The sequence below is a fragment of the Diceros bicornis genome, chromosome 3 (genome assembly GCF_020826845.1).
Source record: "Diceros bicornis minor isolate mBicDic1 chromosome 3, mDicBic1.mat.cur, whole genome shotgun sequence".
NCBI classification, from domain to species: domain Eukaryota; kingdom Metazoa; phylum Chordata; class Mammalia; order Perissodactyla; family Rhinocerotidae; genus Diceros; species Diceros bicornis.
Window position 1 is genome coordinate 71158084 of NC_080742.1, and position 14973 is coordinate 71173056.

A 14973-nucleotide genomic window follows, 5' to 3' on the forward strand; every position below is an offset into this window, starting at 1 on the left:
AGAGGCCCAGCAAATGGTAGCAGGCAGGTGCCCTGGCAGATGGACAGAACTCAGTGGCACAGGAGTTGGGCAGCAAAAAACATAAAAAGGTTCACAAAGAAGGCGAGGCCTCCTCCATGTCAAGGTGATTTAGTCACTCTCTGTAAAGGCCCAGTTGGTGAGGCTGGTCCAGGGAGACGAATGCAGGTCTGTAGAAAAGCAAGCTGCAAGAACAAGAACCACAGTCCCAGAGAAATTCCTCTAGTCCCCAGTTTTAAGAGTCATAACGTTAAGATTAGAAAATTTTATGGTTTCCAGATGAAGGAAGATCTTAAATGATGGGCTGAGGAGTTTGCGCTTTATTCAGAGGCGATGGCAACCACTGAAGGGTTTTGACGTGAGCAGAAGAATAACATAACAAACAACAGCAGGGGTTTTGAAGTCAGAACTGGATTTGAATACTGGCTTCATCACTTACTAGTAATGTGATAATGAGCAAATGACCTCACCTCCGTAAGCCTCAGTTTCCTTATCTGTATACCTACCTCCTAAAGTGGTAATGAGTATTATGCAATACGCGAGTGGCCTAAATTTAGCTGGGGTCACACTGTCCTTTGAGGTTTAAATAGAATAGGCTGAGCCTTTTTTCCACAAGCATTGGGTAAACTTGTTTTCCCCTTGCAATCTCTCTGGGGATTCTAGGGATGAGAAACAAGGAGAAACACTTCTTGCAGAGTTCTGAATCAATTTGTGGATCATCTTGTCTTCTCATGCATGCTATTCTTTTCTCTGAAGGGCCATAGCCTTCAAGAAAAGATTCCTGCCCTCTCAATGTATCGCCAGCACAAGACCACATTCGTAGCTGCCTTTGACTGAAGCCTCAGAGAATCTGAAGGGATTTCTGTAGCAGCTCCACACACAACTCAAAAACAAGTATTAGAGGGGCCGGCCCGGTGGCGCAAGCGGTTAAGTGCGCGCGCTCCGCTGCGGCGGCCCGGGGTTCGCTGGTTCGGATCCCGGGCGCGCACCGACGCACTGCTTGGTAAGCCATGCTGTGGCGGCGTCCCATATAAAGTGGAGGAAGATAGGCACCGATGTTAGCCCAGGGCCGTCTTCCTCAGCAAAAAAAGGAGGAGGATTGGCGGATGTTAGCTCAGGGCTGATCTCCTCACAAAAAAAAAAAAAAAAAAAAAACAAGTATTAGAACTCCTGTGGCTGCTCTAGTCCTACTTATTTCTTCCTGGTTGTCTTTCCCTAAAGTTTCCATGTTGACTTACTTCCCTCTTCTTGCTTCTTCTCTCACTGCTTCTACTCCAAACCCAAATTCCTGGTAACTTCTCATGCAGACAACATAGCTATCTTTTTTGTTTTATAGTCTTCTTTCAAACTGTGCGCTAGAGGTCTTGGATGTTAGCTCAGGGCTGATCTCCTCACAAAAAAAAAAAAAAAAACAAGTATTAGAACTCCTGTGGCTGCTCTAGTCCTACTTATTTCTTCCTGGTTGTCTTTCCCTAAAGTTTCCATGTTGACTTACTTCCCTCTTCTTGCTTCTTCTCTCACTGCTTCTACTCCAAACCCAAATTCCTGGTAACTTCTCATGCAGACAACATAGCTATCTTTTTTGTTTTATAGTCTTCTTTCAAACTGTGCGCTAGAGGTCTCAGCCTTCACAAAATTTTCTCCCTGATAGAAATCCTAGTGCAAGGCAACTGAGAAGAGATTTGTGGATCTAATGAAGATACAGCCTAGACTACAGACTAGCTCTCAGAAGAGAACCTAGGATTAAGACAGCTGGGAAGAGTCATGCTGGGATCAGAACAAATGTCAAATACTGACCTCAGAAACTATTCCTTCCAAGAAGCCACATTTTGATTGGATCAGTTTGTGGAGGAATACATACCCAAGGGCATTGTTGAGAATAACACAAGAATCAGCGGGTAATCAGTGGAGTTTACCAGTTGGCTGTGGTCAGGGAAAGAACAGAAGAGAGCCCTACCAGGACTGCTGTCACCCCAGTACGGCTGTGGCATACCCAAAGCTGTGCCTTCCTGAAGAGTAACATTAGAGGCTTAACACCATGGGGGGACATAGACTTCACTAAAATAATCCAGCCAATCACTAAACAAATAAACAAGCAAATAACAATAACAAGCCCCAAAGGAGGAGGGGGTGACCAGTACCTGGAGTTACTACAATATATTATCCAAAATGTCTAGTTTCCAACAAAACGTTTTGAGGCCTGAAAAGAAACACGAAAGTATGGTTCATACGCCAGAAAAAAAGCTGACAACAGAAATTGCCTGTGACAGTGACCAGATGTTGTATCCAACAGAGAAAGATTTCAAAGTAGCCATCATAAATATGGTCACAGCACAAAAGGAAGTATGACTAAAGGAGTAGAGGAAGGTATGATGGCAATCACATCATATAGATAATACCAAAAAACAGATATAAATTATAAAAAAAGAACCTAACATTTCTATATGTTCTAGACCCAACAGACATTTTATATTTATATATATAAATGCATTTTATGTAATAACAACATCTATATATATACATATATACACACACATATATATATATATGTAAAATGTATTATTGGGCCTATGACTTACAGACACGTAATATAATTGTAAAATATTTGACAAGTCGCTTGGAATTTTCTCGATGTTCTGCATCATCAGCCCCCCAACCCCGCTGGTTTTGTTTATTGGTTTGGTATTTTTGCTCATAGTGTGCTTGCAACAAGCTACATAGCTCCTCCCATCCCCATACCCTGCTCTCTTTCCTGTCAAAAGCAAAGGAACAAATCTTCTCATCTACTCTGGGCAGAAAATCAGGAGAACCAACGTGATAGAATGGAACACAAAGTCAGAGGAAATACACTCTAATGAGAGTCTAGAAAAATCCAGGAGCTTTAGTGTAAGGATTTTGTGATGTCTGTTTTTGCATAAGAATTTAATGTAAGGATGGTGTGTGTGTGTGTGTGTGTGCGTGTGTGTTTTTACTCATCTATGCTCTAGGTGAAGTTCTAAGATCAGTGGCCTCTGGTCATGAAAGTATTACTAAATTAACCTTTCGAAAAACAAAAAAAAACTCAGACAATATTTAAAGAACATTTTACTTTTAGCAGATCATAGTATTTCCAAGTCTAAATTTGTATCTGAGCTACTTCAAGCCTACACAGTGAGTGAAATGACCTGTGAACTGGGAAGCCAGAAATCTGAATTTCTAATCCAGATTTTTCCTGAGCCAGGAAACCTAGAGCTGTTTAATGGCTCTTCATCTGGAGGGACAAGAAAAGGTTTTTTTATCCCTAACATTCTATTAACTTCTTTAACTTTAATATTATAGTTCCAGTTTTGAGCAATTCGATCAAATATTTAAAATTCTGTCCTTTCTAGTTTTGACAAAAACTACTACACATAGTAAATTTTTTAGAGGCAAAATATTCAGGACCTAACACCCTTTTCTTAACTCTAAACACTAAGTGCTGATACAGGGAATGTCCTTCAATTCTATTGGTAGCAGTTGTTCTGTGTTTTGATATTGTTATGACAAATCACATCTCAATTGTTTAGGTTCCAAGTTAGGTTTACAATATTAGTTTACAGATTATCTACGGTTTAAAAAGCAAAAAACAATCTCTTCTTTCTAAGACAGCTTTAGAAATGGTCCTTGTGTTACATAAATCAAATACTCAGGTCTCCTCCAGGTGTATCTAGGCATTACAAGTGTTAAATTTGCTTTATTTCTTATTTTTCTTTTATCTTTCAAGTTTGAAGATGGCTGTGATTAAAACATGCAATTATGTTATGCATTCACATTCACACTTAGTCTTGTAATTTTTGTACATTGGACATTCATAGAAGTCATAATTGTACTTTATTAATCTGTGCTAATTGGTAGCTACCAATTTCCTCTGTTCATTCAGATTCAAGACAGTAAATTGTGATGCATTTAACTGATTATCCTTTCATTTACAAGATAAAAATGACAATATTGTATGATTTTTATGACTTGACAGCCATCACAAAATAAGTAGTATACCAGTAATCAATAATAGCTCAGTACAAGCACATTTGAGATTCTCAGTTGAATAGAAAGAGGGAAAAGTGTGATTTTCAAAAGATATGTTTTCTGCTAAAACTGACAGTAGTGCCAAGTGTTTTAGAAATTTTTGCAAAGCAGATAATAAAACTGAAATGAATTGGACTAGAAATATCAAACTCATTTCAATAACTGGCTCATTCTTAAGTCACAGTCCCCACTTTGCACTATGCATTCTCTGCATGAATACTGAACAAGAAACACTTAACACGCCCTGATGAATACAACTATTATAACACAAAAGAAATCATTAATGCATCAGAACAGAAGACTTTGGTCTGTTAGTATCTAATTAGGCTTTTGCTGTAATTATCCTCCATTTGAGAAATTTCCTTAATGTAAAAATGATAAAACAAATCATGAGCATTCACTTAGTTTAATTAGTTAGCAGCACTAAGGCACATTTAGTTTAATCTGTACCCCTTTTATATACTTTGTTCTAATGATCATAACTATAGAAAAGCTGAATATTTTCCTACTTTAAACCTTTTACAATAGCTACATCATAAAATCTTTCTTATACACCCTTATCTCCTATCCCCACAAAGCTCTCCCAAATTTCCAACATTGTGCTTGGTTATTTGTGCTGAAGCATTAAAAGAAGAGGGAAAGGATTAAAGAAGCATCATGTGACTGGAGTTAGAACAAAAAGGTAATGAAGGAGGGAAGGGACCAAGGGAGGGAGAGCCGGGAGAAGAAGAGATATTGAAAGAGGAAAGAAGAGAAGAGAAGGGAGGACAGAGGAGGGAAGGGGAGGAGAGGAGACAGGAGGGCATAGGAGGGGAGGAGGGGGGAAAGAAGGAAGAGAGAAGAGGAGATTGAAATACAGAAGAAGGAAGGAGGAATCAGAGAAGGAAGAGTCAATGAGATGGCTGAACTGGAGAGAAGCATGAACACAAAGATTGTTTTGCACTCATATCACTCATTGGTGATCTAAGCCTAATTTAAAAAAATTATCTGGGGGTCAGCCCCATGGCCTAGTGGTTAAGTTTGGCATGCTCTACTTCAGAGGCCCGGGTTCAGTTCCCAGGTGAGGACATACACCACCCGTCAGCAGCCATGCTGTGACGACCCACAAACAAAATAGAGGAAGACTGGCATAGATGTTAGCTCAGGGCGAATCTTCCTCAACAACAATGACAAAAATTATCTATCTATTTGTCTGTCTACCTATCTATCTATGCGCCTGGCAGCAGATTTTTTTTTTTAAATCATCCTTCTTTTTCTGGGAAAAGGCACATGAATAGAGAACTAAATTCTGCCTATAATTCTCCAAAACAGAAAATTCTCCAAGTTCCCTAATAATTTTTTTCCTTTCCTTCTATAACCAAGGAAACTCTGGGCTACCCATTGTAGTGAAAGAGTCAGTCTGTTTCTCAGGATCACAAGTTCTTGCTGTCCCGTGGAAATTGGCCCTTATTCAACACAGGGCTCATAGGAGGGTAGGAATGAACCACTTTGGTGCTGAAAAGCAAGTTAGGGTGCATACTCTCTTTTGGATGGTCAGGACATCCACTCCATTTAGACATGCGGGCAGAACTGAGTTGTATCCAAGTCAGTTTTTTCCTGTTTGCATCAACGGCAAAAATAAAACAAAACCAAAAACAATCTTTCCTATTAGCAATTTTTTGTAATTTTGATTGGCAAGGTTTATTTGCTATTCTGATTACTTTTCTTAAAACCATGCTTGGAAAGGCTATGCTAAATGAGTTCTTTTAAAATCTTTATGTGTAATGGTTCGGAGACAGTTCAAATGCATGTATACAGTAAAATGTTGTTTCAATACATGAATGAAATCTTGATTTGGACCTATAAAAGCTGTTTGATTATTATCAATTTTTTTTTAAATTTTATTTATTTATTTACTTTTCCCCCAAAGCCCCAGTAGATAGTTGTATGTCACAGCTGCACATCCTTCTAGTTGCTGTATGTGGGACGCAGCCTCAGCATGGCCGGAGAAGCGGCGCGTCCGTGTGTGCCCGGGATCCGAACCCGGGCCGCCAGCAGCGGAGCGCGCGCACTTAACCGCTAAGCCACGGGGCCAGCCCCAATAATAATTCAATTTTGATTAAAAATCTGAAGTATAAAGAAAGTTTCAAAATAAGTAGGTCTAAAATCCTTTCTATCATCAAAATTAATGTTTAGTAAAATAAATACTTGATGAATTATCAAGAAAGAATGCTCAGATTCATTGATTCAACTAAAACATACAAAAAATAAGCTGCACACCATTGATTCAAGTTTGCAAAAGAGTGGGAACTGTTATCTAATTTCCTCAGAGTTTATATTCATCTGGCAAGCATTGATACGGCCATACTAGTCATTAAAATATTAAGTGCTTCTGAACCACCTGGCAAATAGCTGCTCCTCTGAGCCCTTGACTCCCCAGCCACCTGGTCCCCTCTCCCACAATCTTTGCACTACCTAGAAAATAAAGCATTAAGGTTGGGGCAACACGTGCCCTCCAGGACCTCTTCCAAGGTTTTGGAACATTTATTCTAATTTGTTGTTGTCTGGACCCTCATGATATTAAATATTTTAAGTAAATCTCTGAATGGAATACATGCTGCCAATTTTCACCAACATGACAGAATTTGTTTGCAGGGGGAAGGGGTGATATAATAAGCATAGTTTTTGGCTTGTTTTTAAACTGCAAGATTTTATACTCTTCTTTCCTTCAACAAGATCTGGCCTCTCTCACCCAGTCTCTGGACATCATTAGAACTTTGTTCTATAGACACAAGTGCCAATATAGTGACTCAACTTCCGTTGCCACTGTTGATCCATTTCAGTAGCCTGTTGCTCCTGGTGATGCAGGCAAATCGTAGCGTCACTGCATTGTCATTATGCTTCTTTCTTCCCACGGTCTTGTCCGCTCCTCCCCAGGCTGAACAGGAAGGATGTGCATGTGGAGGGTGAGCTGGTCCTCTTCCAGCGAGTATAACAGTTCTTTTAATAGGTTCATAATCAGAGTGCTTTGAGATCCCAATGTTTTCCTGTACAAATTTTTCATGTGAGTTCTTGATTTAGCTTCCTGGGACAAGCTTCCTTTGGAGTTGGGTTGAAGGTACCACAATTAACAGAAATCAACTCTCCTCACTAATAATTACATTCAAGGGTCTAAAACGGAACACCTTTACTCTCCCCTTTTCAAATAGAGTTCCACAGGACTAGGACCACTGTGAAGAGAAATCTCTCTCTGCTCCAGAGGCTCATCCCAAAAGCCTGTTTCAGTTCCAGCACATGCAGACATGACGTCTCTTCCGGGAGGTAAATAAAGCCTTCAGGGCACCATCTAGATGTGAGATGATGCTCAGGAGATGAAAAGCCTTTTTGATCTCCACCACATGCACACTGTGGGGTGGGCTACAAGAATGTACCTCCTTTCCCAATCTTCCTTACTACATTTAGCATGTTCTTTTTAGTTTTTTTCCTTAATTGTTCCATCCTACTAAAAAACATATCCAAAATAATTGTATGAGTTTCTATTTTACATGAAAAAGTACAAAGGTGCTGAATAAAATAGCACCATCTCTTCTTGCTGTATTTTATAAGAAAAAAAACTATTTTGCTGATGTGAACTCTTCTCATCTCAAATTCGTTATTTTATTTTCTCTCTCTTCTCTGAGTTAAAAGGCCTTTGGGTAAGAAGTGATTGAACACTGATGTGTCACATGAAACTTTCCCTTTTCCATTCAGGACTAATAAAAATATTTGCCTTCTACTTAACTAACAGGTCTTTTCTTTAAAACTTGCTGAACTTGTTTTTTAACTTAGTAACTTCAGTGCAGACCATAACAGGGATGCTTTAGATTTTCATCTCTTTCATTCCTTAGGAAAAAAAACAGAAAGAAAGAAAGGCAAAAAAAAAAAGTCCCCAAACTTACAGGCTGAATAAGGAGAATGAAGAAAAGTTTCTTAGTTCATAAAATAATCTTTTTAAAACTCTTATTGGCTTATAAATTACTGCTTTCCATTAAATATCAACCAAAAAACCACTTACTTTCACAGACAGAATATGTGTAAATTGCCAATATAATTTAATTTAATTTTATGTAATAACAATGTGGAAAGCACAAATAGAAATGATCATTCATCATTAACAGGTATATAGGGCTTTAAAATTTTAACAGTAATATTTGCTCATTGGGCTAACTCAAACTGAACATATGACATATCTAAGTTTTTTAATACCCTAAAAACATCTCAATTCTACCTGGAAATGCAGTTCTGTAAATCTACCTATGCCACTAAAAAAAAAAATTGGTAAGATATAAAAGTATATATAGTCAGCAAAAGAATATTTTAAACCGTTTCATCTACTCAGCAAAATTATTCCATTGAAGCCAAATAAATAGTCATCAAATTACTACCCAGAAGAGTCAGCAGCTGCTTCTATTTAAGGCTTTCATATATGTCTTTACTGTACCCTCCCTACTCCGCCAAATTAACTGGGAAAGAGACAGTGGGATTAATTTCAAGAGCTCTTTCTCCCTGCAGGGCACTGGGAGCTGATGCAATGGGGAGCAGCTGCATTTCCTGAGCCATTCTGTCCCTTCTAGCTATTTTTCTTCCTTTTCTTTTCCTCCACAGTCTCTCCCTTCCTTTACACAGTCTCAGTTAATTCTCAAGCTTTAAATTACGTTTACATCTTGACGACTCCTATAAGTACATCTCGAGCCCAGGCTCCCTCTATTGGGAACTCCAGATTCTAGTATCCAACCAGCTACAGGGTATTTCAAGATTCATGTGTGCAAAATGGAACTCTCAGCAATGGAACACCACATCACTTCTCAATAAGTAGTAAGTGGAATCACCATTCATTCATTTTTCAACCAGAAACCTAGATTTTATCCTTGATTCATCTTTTTCTCTTATCTCTACACTTTATTCACTCTAATGGAAAGTTCTATCAATTCTACTGCAAAATATACCTCTTATCCATATCTCATTCTGTCTCCCTTGCCACTAATCTAGTTAAGACAATGGCAGTCTCTCAACTGGACTACTTCCTCAGCCTTTGCAACATTGATATTTGCTCCCCTTGATCCATTCTCCATAAAAAAGTAATGGGAATTATTGTCCTGTTATTACAGGTGAGGAAACCAAAGTTCCTGATAATAAATAAATTGGTCCTTTACATGGCAATAAAGGAGAAAGCTGGAATTTTAAGCCAGGTGAACCAGCTCAGAGGTTCAACCATTTACCCCATTCCATATAATTACGAAATGGACCTGGCTAGTTCAAATTTTGAGTTCTTTTTACTCAACTATACTGCTACTCTATATTTATAGGAATAGTGACCAGAGGAATATTTTTCATCTCTCCAAAATTAAAATGGAACAGAAAACTCACACATGCACACGTATATTGTAGAAAACATCAAAATGTGAAGAGATTATTGTTGAGGGTGTAAGAGAGAGGTGAAATTATGAGTAAGTTTATTTTCTTCTCCATAATTTTCTTTCTGCATTTTTCCAAATTTTCTACTAAAAACTTATACCAGTTATAATCAGAAAATCACAATAAAGCTTTAAATTGGTCTGAATATAACTAAAATACGTATTTAAGTAAACTAAGTTAAACTGAAACATTTGACCCTTTTATTTTAGTTTTATGACCAAATTTTCATTACTTTCATTATTTTAATAACTTAATTGATTTTATTAATTTTATAGATTGTGTTATAGGGATTAGCCAAAAAGTTCTTTGCAACTGAGATTAGAAATTATAATCTTCTAAGACTTTGCTTCCTCTATTTTCCTGACCAAAGTTATCATCAGAAGTCTTCTTTTGTTAATTCCCAAGCCACCCTAAGTAATGTTATAGTTAAACTACATTTCCATGTACACTTGAAATTAACCATAAGGAATAGCACACCATTTACACACGAGTGACAAACGCTTTTCAAAGGCATTCAATTTTTTCATAAATGTGAGTAGTCCCTAGAGTTCCATCTACAGCTAGTAAAGGCTCCAAAACTGAAACACCATACATCCAGCTTCAACTGATGACTCGCTGGCATTTTCAACACAGTAGGCCTAAAACTGTACTCTTTGACAGCCCCAGGCTGAATTAAGTGCCCCTCACTGATGTTCTCAAAACACCCCATGTAACCTCTTTTGATACGTAAATTGTGTATTATAATTATTTGTTAGCCTATATTCTCCACTAGACTGTAAGCTCCTTAAGAGCAGTCTCTATCATTCATCTCCTTGGTGTCTAAAAACATTCTATAGGCTTCGGTAAACATATTTTTCAAATTAAAAGATTAACTTCTCTAAAATAATATGATAAAAAGTAATAGTTTGGGGCCGACCGGTGGCGCAAGTGGTTAAGTGCGCACGCTCCACTGCAGCGGCCCGGGGTTCGCCGGTTCAGATCTCGGGCGTGCACCGACGCACCTCCTGGCAAGCCATGCTGTGGCGGCGTCCCATATAAAGTGGAGGAAGATGGGCATTGATGTTAGCCCAGGGCCAGTCTTCTTCAGCAAAAAAAAAAAAAAAAAGAGGAGGCTTGGCAGATGTTAGCATAGGGCTGATCTACCTCACACACACAAAAAAAAGGTAATAGTTTTACCCAATCAAATCTACACCAAGATAAATAGTGTAACTAACCCTTGAAGTCAATTTAAAGTTAGTCAATCAACATATATTTTAATGCCTAAAAGATTCAGTTTCCTCTAGACCAGATTGGGAAGAGTTCAATGGAACAGTTTATCAACTGGAAAATTTTAACTTTTAGCATACTAAACAGAAGATATCAATAAAGTGTGTTTGGGATGATGGTAAAGTATTTGATTTCCATGTTCTTTACTTCATGGAATTGGTCGTCAGTTTTCTTCTGTTACACATTAGATCCCATCTTTGTATTTGTTATTCCATTTAAAAAGTGTCTTCAAATGTAACAAAGACTTCATTGAAAAATAGTGAATTTCAGTAAGGCTGTCAATTGGGGAGATCTTTCCCCTTTTATGTAGCTCTCTAAAAAAACACCTCACTTTTTTTTGTATCCAAATACTGTCATATTGTCAACATCTTTTCTCTTTCTTTCTCTAAATTCTAGAACATTCTATTTAATTCTTTTAATGTTGTTTAGTGTTGGAGACTGATATAAAATGTCACTTTCAGAATTTGATTCACCACAACAGTGTGTAGAAGAAAATCTTTTTTACAGTTTCCACAAGTCTGATATTTTGCATTGAATAATCAAAGGGGGAAAAAAGTATCCACTGGCTATATGAACAAAACTAACACCAGCGCATGTGGCTAGGGAATGAAGGAGACCTTAAGGAATTAAGTAGGCCGCCCTAAATCTATACGGACAATAGTTGGGCATAGGGATTTTTCTCACTCCAATGAGTTATAGGATATGTGATCTCTAGGAGACCGTATGGGGCCAGAACTTCAACCCCATGAAGTCTGAGGTTAGAGTTCTTGCGGGGTATCATTTACACTATGCAGATCATCGCCTAACATTGCACAAGGGTTTTGGGAGCCTCTGTTTGGCAGCCAGCCATGATTCACTGCAGCAGCATATTGTCAAGGCAGCTGGTCCTTCATACAAACACATACTCAACCCACTGCAGATTTTAACCCTTTCTCACCCAACAACACATACCCTTGTTTTCACAATACCCGTAAGAATCATATTTTATTCATTGAGGGCCAGTTGTGTACCAACTCTTTTTATATAACATCTCTAAGCTTTACAACAACCTTATAAAGTAGGTATTATCATCCCCAATTTACAGATGAGAAAACTAAGAGGTTAAATATCTTGCCCAAGGTCTCAGAACTAGTGTAAACTGAACTGTAATTCAAACCAAGATCTGTCTGGTTCCAAACCCTCTTGCCATTGATATCTATTCATGCATCACAATAGGACCTAGAGAAGGGCAAACGCTCTTTTGAAGTGCAAACTCATGAAAAATCTAGGAAGTTAGGTAAATTCTATTATTATAATTTCAAACTTGTCTTCATTATTACCAGAGCTGACTTGCTTGAGAACAATAAGATCCTGTGATTACTCCAAGTCTGTGCTTTATTCTCAATGATATGTTGTATTTTAAATGTTCAGTACTTTAAGGAAATAACTTATTTTAATAAAGCACTAAAAAAGCTGTAGAAGTTCCAAAAAAAAGGAAGGGAATTGCCAATAATAGGGTCAGGATGCAGTATATTAACGGTCATTTGCCTGTCTCCCAAAGGGCCGTCCTATGTTAGCGTTTTCTGATGAATACACTACGGCCTAATCCAAACACTGGCCTCAAATTTTGATATCAGAAGTTTGATTTGTGTCTGATACTAAAAGTGATTCCTATTAAATGAGAGTTTGAGTTTCTCCAGACTGGTTTTTATGTGGGAAAAAAATCATTAATAGATTATTAGTTTTTAAAATATTTAATTTATTACAGTTATAAGTAAAAGAAGGTTAGTTCTTCTTTACAGTTTTCAGTTCATTTTATAAACCTTTTTATCCCATGTATAAAGCTAGCAAATTTTCACAGTCACTTTAAAGGTGGCCTTTAATTATTTTCTGGAACCAGTTATAAACTTTGTTAATTAAACTCCTTTTAACATTTTAAATTCCATGAATACATTTAATATACTCAATTTCTTTCTATCCATACGTAAGTTATCTAGCAAACTTTCTCAAGTATTTAGCAATACTTTTCAAATTAATAAATGAAACTTTAAAAATAGTTTTGAGTTTTCTTAAATCTTCACATACTAAATAAAAAGTTAATTATATTCAGTCTAGACACACAATTCTAAATCAATTCTTAATTAGACAATTTAAAATGGTGTTACAAGGTTGACCTGTTATTCTAACAGGTTAAAGTCTCTTATAGCTTGCAGATACTTAATATAGCAAGTATGCACACATTAATTAATGTAAAAATATTAATATTACATTTTGGTTCTCTTAAACATTTCTACAATTAATTCTAAATCTTCCCAGATATGAAAAATTCTTTTCCACAAAGGAAATATACCATCTCACAAAATTTTAGGGGTTATATCCCCATATAATTTTTGCAGCTGCCTTCTCAATTTCTCAATAACCTGAGGCTAGTCCTGGGGTAAGATTGGATCCTGTCTGTGACAGGGATGGAACATACTGAACCTTGTAGGTTATAATAGACTATAATAAGGACTTAAAGTTAAAGAAGAAAACTTCATGTGGCTCATATCCATTAGAAGTGCATCACATCATCATCTAGCTTTCAAGTCAGGTTAGAGTCTATAACTCCCACCCAGGTAGCTATACCCGTTAAATGGATTTTGCTTTCCTTCATTCTTAAGACCAGTAAATGTATTCACATACAGGTGTGATGACATTTGAATGTAAGTCAACCCTGCATTTTCTCATGTTAATCAAACCACCCCACTCTTCCTACTATTAAAACCATATTGGATTGAATACTGAAATGTCTTGGAGTTTTGACTATTTTTGCTCACAACTTCCAAGGTCATTCTATTGAGAGGCTCGTCTCTTAAGGGCTGATGCACCTTAACCAGCCTCACAAAAGTACTGTATCAAAACAAAAAGCCCCCGTATTAATTTACAAAGAGAAATAGAACTGGAAGCCAGGTACTTAAAATCTTCTGCTGCATGCATTATTTTCCTATAAACGAGCCTGGTAAAGAGGCGAGTTACTATCTGAAGGCTGCTTGGTACGTATGGACTCAGAACAACAGGAATTAAATATATGATTTGGATAATTAATGACATCGGGACAAGACAACTGATATATCCACCAGGGTTTTGAGGAGCCTAATAGGTAGCATCTTTTGTACCCCGAAAGTTTGGTACCAACTAAAAGGCAAATACAGATGGAGCTCAAAATGTCAGCTGCCTTACCAGCGAAGGCTAGATTAGAGGCACAACTTTAGCTATGCAATTAAGTGCACTTGATAATATTTCTCCATTGAATAAGACGAGTTGACATTGTCACTGATACAGCTGCTGAATCTATTATTTTTTAAGCAAGAGAAGATTAGTATAAAATTCCAAAGTCCAAACAGTGGTTACTCCTAGGAGAAGAGAAGGGGAAATGCAATGGGAAGAGGCACAGAGGACTTTCTAAGTACTGTTAAATGCTATATTCCTTAATCTGAGTGCTGGGTACACAAGTGTTTGTTACTATTATATATACATTAGTTATAGGGTTTAATATTTTTATATATGAATAATACATTTCAGAAGAAAAAATAATTTATCCAAGATAAAAATCACAAGTGTAATCATTCCATTTATGAAAAACTTCCTGCATGTGTGAGTATGTATAAAGATAGAGTTATGTGAAATGACAATCATCAAAATGTTAAGGGACAATCTCTCAGGGTGGTAAGATTTCAGATGGTTTTTGGTTTGTTTGTGTTTGTTTGTTTATTTTTCTGTGTTGTTCTTATGTTATAATTAGAAAAACCAGGGCCGGCCCCGTGGCTTAGCGGTTAAGTGCATATGCTCCGCTACTGGCGGCCCAGGCTGGGATCCTGGGCGCGCACCAATGCACCGCTTCTCCGGCCATGCTGAGGCCGTGTCCCACATACAGTAACCAGAAGGATGTACACTATGATGTACAACTATCTACCGGGGCTTTGGGGAAAAAAAGGGAGGAGGATTGGCAATAGATGTTAGCTCAGAGCCGGTCTTCCTCAGCGAAAAGAAGAGGATTAGCATGGATGTTAGCTCAGGGCTGATCTTCCTCACAAAAAAAAAAAAAGAAAAACCAATAAAGCTATTTTCACTGTGAAGCAAAAAGAAACATAACTCCTGCACACAAAAAGTTATTAAATGGAATTGTATATGTAGCTTTGTTTTTTCAAATTTGTTATTATTAAATTGTAATCCTAGACATTTATTTATCTTTAG